Below are 7301 nucleotides of genomic sequence, written 5' to 3' on the forward strand. Positions count from 1 at the left end.
GCAGTGAGAGCCCTTAGGCCACTTCTGTAGTATATGCTCGCTTGCTACTCAAAGTGTGGTCTAGGGACCAGCAGCATTAGCATCACCTGGGAATTTCTGACTCAGGCCTCCATCACAGGCCTATTGAACCAGGACTTGCACTTTCATAATATGCCTGGTGATTCCATGCACATTAAAGTTTGAGAAGCACTACTCCCTGGTAGCTTGAGGACCGAGAGGTTAACATAAGTGAACTGTATTTTAAGTGAGTTTAAAAAGACTCACAATGATGTACAAAAGCCACAGAACTAGGGGTGGGAGATTCAAGGTTAGCAGCCAGATTGCTTGATTTTCAGCTCAGGCATTTCTTCACGCTTTTGGTCAGGTGCACCCTGTTCATGCTTTGTTTCTTGGACCAAGCTCCCGTCATATGTCTGCATCTAAATCTATGACCTGGGGGAACTTCCACAGTGGTCCAGTCAAGACTTCACCTTCCAGGTCTTCCCTTGGGGTCCCAGTGGTTAAGATTCCACCTGCCAGTGCAGGGGACAGAGGTTCAATTTCTGGTACAGGAAGACCCCGCATGCCAAGGGGGAACTAAGCCAGGGCGCCACAACTATTGAAGCCATCACCAGGGCCTGTGCTAGGAAACAAGTCACAGCAATGAGAAGCTCATAAAATTGACCCAAGAGAAGCCCTGGATCGCTGCAGCTAGATAAAAGCCCACTGAAGCAAGGATGACCCATCACAGTCAAATAAATACATAAATTAAAAAAAGGAACCTATTAACTGATTATGTGCTTCCGATTTCTATGCTAGTGGAGAAGAGCCATCTGCTGGTGGATTCCTTGAATTACATCAGAAGTCCCTTGGAGTATTGTGTTGCTAAGGTCTTCAGACACAGAGACAGTCACCCTCGCACAATTTTGATATGGACAAAAGAAGAAAGAGAAGAGAGGTCTTGAGGCACAGGAAGGGAGTGGGAGTAGATATCATTGTGAGACTGTGGAGCCAAGTAGAACTCGAAGAGCTAGTGAATCAGTGCCTTCTGATGGTGTATGCCTTGAACTACATCTGAGAGCCATGGAGGTGTTGTGTCAACAAGGCTTTCAGCGACAGGGAGAGTCACGCCTGCACAGTCACGTTTGATAAGGGCAAGAGAAGAAAGAAAAGACAGGTCTCGGGGCACAGGAAGGGAGTGGGAGAGTAAATGTCAATGTGAGGCTGTAGAGCCAGGCAGAATTCAGGAAATGTAGTGGAGCAGCCCCATCTGCTAGTGGATTTGTTGAACTAAATCAGAAAAGCCTGCGGGTATTGTGTTGCCAAGGCCTTCAGGCACAGGGACAGTTCCTCCTGCACACCCAGTCTTCAGAAGAGCAAGATAAGAAAGAGAAGAGAGGTCTTGGGGTACAGGAAGAAAGTAGGGGGAGTAAATCTCAATGTGAGACTGTAGATACTTATATAACTGGAAAACTTAGTGGGGCAGCGCCATCTGCATGTGGAATTCTTGAAGGACATCACAAAGCCTTGTGGGTGTTGTGTGTCCATGACCTTCAGGTACAGGAGCAGCCATCCAGCACAGACAGTTTTGATATGGGCAAGATGAGAAAGAGAAGGGGGGTGGTCCCAAGATGGTGGAGGAAAAGGATAGGGAGACCACTTTCTCACCCCCAAATTCATCAAAAGATCATCTGAATGTTGAACAACTTCCACAAAACAATTTCTGAACACTTGCAGAGGACACCAGGCACGCAGAAAAGCAGCCCAATCTATTCAAAAGGAGGTAGGACAAAATATAAAAGATGAAAACAGACAAAAGATTTAGGGACAGAGACCCGTCCTGGAAAGGGAGTCGTGAAGGAGAAGTTTCCACATTGTAGAAAAGCCTTTCATAGGTGTGTCTGTGGGGAGTTTTGGGATCTCAGCGGGCAACATAACAGGACGGGGGCATACCCTACAGAATATGCGCCTAACCACAACTACAAGCAGAGATGGAGAAGTGGCACAGACACACTCTTCCACCAGCAGCAGGTGGGGGCTGGACTGGGAGGCACAGGCTGCATCATTGGTCCTTACGGTAAGGCCCGGGCCTGAATGCCCTGAGGACAATCTGAGGAAGCCAATGTGAGATAGCAACCTAAACCGTGGGATTGCTAGAGAGATGAAAAAAAAAGAAAGAAACCTTTCCTGTGAAAGGCTCTAATGCCACACGATGACCCCTGGTGTGCTCACAGAACAAAGGATTGAGCGACTACCAAATGAGAGCAAGCCAGCTGCCATTTAGGGCCCTCCCTCCCCAGTGCCAGAGAGCCAGCTGTGTGACAGCCAGAGCCGGAAGGCAAGGGGCTGCTGCAGTCTTGGCCCCAGAGACTGCATCTTCTATCAAACTGAGCAGGCTCCCAGTTGCTAATCATGTCTTCCTGGGATCCTGGACAGTTCACATCTGCCAGGAGTGTCACGGCCTGAGATCAGCTCCCCAGAGGAGATACATAGGACACCTGAGGCTGTCACAGTGCACCTAGGAAACCAAGTGGCCAGGACCGGGGGGTGCATAAGATGCATGGCCCACCTGGGACAGTGCGCTCACCAAGCACCCAGTTACCAGAGTCACTCAGAGCTGGGAAAGGCACAAAACTCACAGCCCATCTGGGTCTGTGCCCCTGCAGAGCACCCCAGAACCTGAGCAGCCTAGACCTGGGAAGTGCACAAAATGCAGGGCCCACTTGGGACAATGCCCTTGCAGAGCACCCTGGAGCCTGAGCAGGGTGGACCCAGGAAGTACACGCCGCCTTGGGCTGAGGCAAACCCAGTGTGGTCCATCCACTGCAAGCACTCCCCACACAGGCCAGTGGTGTTTGTTTGCGGTGTCCCTCCCTCCCCACAACACAACTAAACAAGTGAGCCTAAATAAGTGGCCACCTTCGCCCCCTTGTATCAGGGCAGAAATTAGACATGGAAGAGAACTGAAAACAGAGGAAGTCAAAATAAACAAAGAAGGGGGAACTACTATGGAAGTGACAAGTGCAACAGATTAAAACCCTGCAGTTAATGTTGAGACCGTGCACTTGAGAGGCACCTATAGACCTTGAAAACAAGGTCTCAAGCCAGAGATAAGCCAGAATATATATAAGATACATATGCCAGATATACAAGCCAGAATAAGGGGTTATCTGACTGGTTCCAAATAGGAAAAGGAGTACGTCAAGGCTGTATATTGTCACCCTGCTTATTTAACTTATATGCAGAGTACATCATGAAAAATGCTGACTGGAAGAAGCACAAGCTGGAATCAAGATTGCCGGGAGAAATATCAATAACCTCAGATATGCAGATGACACCACTCTTATGGCAGAAAGTGAAGAGGAACTAAAAAGCCTCTTGATGAAAGTGAAAGTGGAGAGTGAAAAAGTAGGCTTAAAGCTCAACATTCAGAAAACGAAGATCATGGCATCTGGTACCATCACTTCATGGGAAATAGATGGGGAAACAGTGGAAACAGGGTCAGATTTTAGTTTTGGGGGGCTCCAAAATCACTGCAGATGGTGACTGCAGCCATGAAATTAAAAGACGCTTACTCCTTGGAAGGAAAGTTATGACCAACCTAGATAGCGTATTCAAAAGCAGAGACATTACTTTGCCAACAAAGGTTCGTCTAGTCAAGGCTATGGTTTTTCCTGTGGTCATGTATGGATGTGAGAGTTGGACTGTGAAGAACGCTGAGCACCAAAGAATTGATGCTTTTGAACTGTGGTGTTGGAGAAGACTCTTGAGAGTCCCTTGGACTGCAAGGAGATCCAACCAGTCCATTCTGAAGGAGATCAGCCCTGGGATTTCTTTGGAAGGACTGATGCTAAAGCTGAAACTCCAGTACTTTGGCCACCTCATGTGAAGAGTTGACTCATTGGAAAAGACTCTGATTCTGCGAGGGATTGGGGGCAGGAGAAGGGGACAACAGAGGATGAGATGGCTGGATGGCATCACTGACTCGATGGACATGAGTCTGAGTGAACTCCGGGAGTTGGTGATGGAGAGGGAGGCCTGGCATGCTGCGATTCATGGGGTCGCAAAGAGACACGACTGAGCGACTGAACTGAACTGAACTGACACTGAACTGACCCCACACTGCCTACAAAAGGTCCAGAGAAGTGCCTAGATATATTTTTACTATGATCATTTTTTGATTTTTAAAAAAATTTGGTTATTACTTTTAACTTTCATTTTTATAGCCTTCTATTACCTTTCTTTTAAAAAAAAACCTATTTTTTTTAATCAATTCCATATGTATTTTTCATTTTTTGTGATTGATCGTGTTTTGTATTTTTTATATTGTGTTTTTGAGAGTCTAACTTCTAGGTTTTTAACCTTTGCTTTTTGATATTTGTTATCATTTTGTACCCTTAAGAATCTAATCTTCAGTATCCATTTTCACTTAGGGATATGATTACTGGCTTGATTGCTCTCTCCACTTCTGACTCTCCCTTTTCTCCTCATGATCACTTCTATCTCCCTCCTCCCTCTTCTCTTCTCTATATAACTCTGTGAATCTCTGGGTATTCCTGGCTGTGGAGAGTTGTTTCACCATTAACCTAGGGGTTTTATCTTCTGTGCTGTATGGATAGAGAAGTCTGGAGGCTACTATAAGAGGAAGACCAAAACCCAGAGGCAGGAGGCCCAACTCCAGAACTTTAGAACATCAGAGAACTCCTGACTCCAGGGAACATTAATAAACAAGAGCTCACCCAAAAGTCTCCACACCTACAGTGCAACCAAGCCCCACTCAAGAGCCAACAAGTTCCAGTGCAAGACACACCAGGTTAATTCTCTGGCAAAACAGGAACGCGACCCAAAACATACCAAACCCATAGAAATAGGCCTGGTCTGTTCTGAGGAGACATCCATTTCTGTGAAAAGGTCTTGGCAGGCTCAAGAGTGGTCGTAAGTAAAGGAGGAAGACCATCCAAGAAGCGGAGCTGTGGGCAAGATGAAATGATGTAGGACATTTCTGAAGATGAGAGAACAGACTGGTTGGACTGGAATGGAGTCCACGTTGGGAAGGAGAGTTTACAGTGATAAGATCAGTAGGACATGGTGCAGCGGCCAGATCAGGATGGCCCCGATACCAGCTAAGAAGTTGATTTTATGATTCTGACAATGGGCAACAATTCATTGACTTATCCTTCACTTATCCATTCACTCATTCAGCAAACATTTGTGGAGACTCTACTTTCTGCCAGTCCCAGCACCTGCTCCTGGCTGGGCACACAGAGATGAGGAAGATGGGATCCTTGCTTTTAACATGGTCACTGTCTTAAAAGGCAGTCCAACTCATCATCAATAAATGTCTAATTCTAAGAATGTGTCAGAGAGCACAGGGGAGGGGGCATTAGGAGAGTTGTGGTGCAGTTATTGCGGCAAGATGGGGGGAGGGTGGGGGTTGGGGGTTCAGCTAGATGTGTTCTTTAGCTAAGTACTTCCAGAATGACCTCACATGGTCCAGTGCTTGCTGTGTGACCATCCATGAACCACAGGACAATGTGAAGTGTTTCATTAGTAAAATGTTTTCAAAATGTTTTAATGTAATATTTTGAATTTTCCTACTTTTCTGAGAAGAAATACCTATGCTTTCTGAGACAGTGGTGACTACATAGATGTTAACTGAACTGCTTTTATGTGTCCTTAGTTGGCAAGAAGTTGGACCTTACATCACTCCCTCCTCAACTGGCTTATCATGCCCAGGGGCCTGCCTCCTGAAGCATGGAAGATTCCACTTTAGAAGCTACTTGGGCAGCAGCAAGAAGAATGGAAGGGAAAGAGCTTAGTAAAGACCCAAGTAAAGAGAGCCAAACTGTCACCAAATTCACGCTGACAGGAACAAACCAGGGACTCTGCTGGCTCATGACTCCACAACACACTGAGGTAAAGAGAATACAGAGAGCTGGACAAGTTCAGGGATGACCCAGCACAAGAAAGGGGGCTCATTTAAAATGGAAGAGATTCATTTGGGTATCAAAAAGAATGCCAGGCTGGAGCAGAAATGTATAAAATGGCAACATGAAGAGCTCTGTTCCTTCTTCGCAATGAAACAACCATAAAGGTGAATGTTTCTGAAGGACACAACCATTTCAAGTCTCTGAAAGTTCAGAGAGTATGCAGCAAATAGGGAAACCCTTATTTAAAAAAAAATCTACTAAATCTCAGTAAGACCAGCTCCCTTATCCAACTCCCACTTTGGCATGTTGGAAGCTCAAATCCTCTGGGCTGCAGTTCAGGACCACGGGCTAAGATTTCTCCCCAGGGGAAGCAGGCTGTCACCATTTCGTACCTAGCTTCATGTTTAGAGATTTAGAGCTCAGAGAAGTGAAGGGAGCGGAAAAACCAAAGACACTAGTTCTTTGAAAAGATCAATAAAATCGACAAACCTTTAGATAAGTAGACCAAGGAAAATCTGAGAAGACTCATATTACTATAATCAGGAATGAAAGATGGAACATCACTACTGATATGATAGGAATAAAAAGCATTATACAGTGGGTGTTTAGAAAAGGCAGAGGAACCAGAGATCAAATTGCCAACATTCGTTGAATCACAGAGAAAGCAAGGGAATTCCAGAAAAATATCTACTTCTGCTTCATTGACTATGTCTTTGACTGTGTGGATCACAACAAACTGTGGAAAATTCTTAGAGATGGGAATACCAGACCACATTACCTGTCTCCTGAGAAACCTGTATGTGGGTCAAGAAGCAACAGTTAGAACTGGACATGGAACAATGGACTGGTTCAAAACTGGGAAAGGAGAACATCAAGGCTGTATATTGTCACCCTGCTTATTTAACTTATATGCAGAGTATATCATGTGAAATGACAGGCTGGGTAAAGCACAAGCTGGAATCATGATTGCTGGGAGAAATATCAGTCACCTCAGATATGCAGATGACACCAGCCTTCTGTCAGAAAGCGAAGAGGAGCTAAAGAGCTCTTGATGAAAGTGAAAGAGGAGAGCAAAAAAGCTGGCTTGAAACTCAACATTCAAAAAAACAAAGATCATGGCACCCAGTCCCATCACTTCATGGCAAATGGAAGGGGGAAAAGTGGAAACTGTGGCAGATTTTATTTCCTTGGGCTCCAAAATCACTGCAGATGGTGACTGCAGCCATGAAATTAAAAGATGCTTGTTCCTTGGAAGAAAAGCTATGACAAACCTAGACAGTGTATTACAAAGCAGAGGCACTACTTTGCCGACTAAGGTCTGTATGGTCAAAACTATGGTTTTTCCAGTAGTCATGATGGATGTCAGATGTAGACCATAAAGAAGGCTGAGTG

The sequence above is a fragment of the Bubalus bubalis genome, chromosome X, assembly GCF_019923935.1.
Source record: "Bubalus bubalis isolate 160015118507 breed Murrah chromosome X, NDDB_SH_1, whole genome shotgun sequence".
Classification (NCBI taxonomy): Eukaryota; Metazoa; Chordata; class Mammalia; order Artiodactyla; family Bovidae; genus Bubalus; species Bubalus bubalis.